The following is a 2,016-nucleotide window of genomic DNA, read 5'->3' as shown; positions in this document are numbered from 1 at the left end:
GATGGTTCAACATATGAAAATCTGTCAACGTAATCCACCATATAAACAAACTGAAAAATAAAAACCACATGATCATCTCATTAAATACCAAAAAAGCTTTAGAAAAAAATGCAACATCCCTTCACGATAAAGCTCTTAGAGAGAGCAGGGATACAAGGAACATACCTAAACATGATAAAGGCAATATACAGCAAGCCAACAGCCAGCATCAAACTAAATGGAGAGAAAGTCCCAGCGATTCCACTGAAATCAGGAACAAGACACAGTTGTCCACTCTCTCCATATCTATTCAATATAGCTCTTGAAGTCCTATCTAGAGCAATAAGACACCAAAGGGAGATCAAGGGGATACAAATCGAAAAAAGAAGTCAAACTCTCACTGTTTGCTGATGATATGAGAGTTTACATAAATGATCCCAAAAATTCTACAAAGGAACTTCTACAACTCATAAACACCTTCAGTAATGTAGCAGAATAAAAGATTAACTCAAAAAAATCAGTATCCCTCTTGTACACAGATGATAAATGAGCTGAGAAAGGGCTGGAGAGATGGCTCAGAGGTTAAGAGCACTGCCTGCTCTTCCAAAGGTCCTGAGTTCAATTCCCAGCAACCACATGGTGGCTCACAACCATCTGTAATGGGGTCTGGTGCCCTCTTCTGGCCTGCAGGCACACACGCAAAACAGAATATTGTATACATAATAAATAAATAAATAAATATTTGGAAAAAAAAAAAAAACATCACCCTTCACAAAAGCCACAAGTAGCATAAAATATCTCGGAGTAACTCTAACCAAACAAGTGGAAGACTTGTATGACAAGAACTTTAAATCTTTGAAGAACTTTAAAAATTGAAGAAAAAGCTCTTCCGGTCGCAGGAGCTTCGGGAGCTGCCGATTACCGTCCAGACATGGCCAAGTCCAAGAACCACACCACACACAACCAGTCCCGGAAATGGCACACAAACGGCATCAAGAAACCCTGGTCACAAAGATACGAATCTCTCAAGGGGGTCGACCCCAAGTTCCTGAGGAACATGCGCTTTGCCAAGAAGCACAACAAGAAAGGCCTGAAGAAGATGCAGGCAAATAATGCAAAGGCCATGAGCGCACATGCAGAGGCCATCAAGGCCCTGGTGAAGCCCCAGGTGGCGAAGTCCAAGGTGCCAAAGGGCCCCAGCCGCAAACTCACCCGTCTGGCTTTAATTGCTCACCCCAAGCTTGGGAAACGGATTAGATGCTACATGGCCAGGGGTCATAGGCTCCAAAAAACAAAGCCCAAGGTTCAATCCAAGGCAGAGGCCTCAGCTGCAGCTCAGGCTCCCAAAGGTGCCCAGGCCCCTGTGAAGGCCCCATAAAAAAGGTCTCAGTCTGCCAGTGTGAAGACAGGTGGACTGGTGTGAACACCTACACAGTATTTGCAGATGTTCAGGACCTTATGCTGTTTTTACAAATAAACTTGAGGCAAGTTCTGTTAAAAAAAAAAATTGAAGAAAAAAACAGAAAGTGGAAAGATCTCCCATGCTCTTGGAGTAGGCAGAATTAACATAGTAAAAATGGCAGTCTTACCAAAAGCATTCTGCAGATTCAATACAATGTCCATCAAAATACCAGCAAAATTCTTTGCAGATCTCAAAAAAAAAAAAATGGTACTCAACTTCATATGGAAAAGCAGAAATCTCAGAATAGCCAAAACAATCCTGTACAATAAAAGAACTTCTGGAGGCATCACAATCCCTGACTTCAAACTCTACTACAGAGCTACAGTACTGAAAACAGCCTGGTACTGCCATAAAAACATTGGTCGTCCTGTCCAAAACGACAGCCTACAGAATGGGAAAAGATCTTCACCAACCCCACATCAGACAGAGGTCTGATCTCCAAAATATACAAAGAAATCAAGAAACTGGACACCAAAAGATCCCATAATCCAATAAAAAAAATGGAATACAGACCTAAACAGAGAACTCTCAACAGAGGAATCTAAAATGGCTGAAAGACACTTAAGGAAATGTTC

General features: G+C 41.8%; 1 pseudogene; it reads left to right on the top strand.

The window, feature by feature from the left end:
• The first annotated feature begins 893 nt into the window (after positions 1-893).
• On the top strand, positions 894-1,357 carry LOC101994992 (annotated as a pseudogene).
• Positions 1,358-2,016: the final 659 nt, after the last annotated feature.

This window comes from Microtus ochrogaster, linkage group LG1, assembly GCF_000317375.1.
Source record: "Microtus ochrogaster isolate Prairie Vole_2 linkage group LG1, MicOch1.0, whole genome shotgun sequence".
Taxonomy (NCBI): domain Eukaryota; kingdom Metazoa; phylum Chordata; class Mammalia; order Rodentia; family Cricetidae; genus Microtus; species Microtus ochrogaster.
This window is presented reverse-complemented; position numbering and strand designations above follow the sequence as displayed.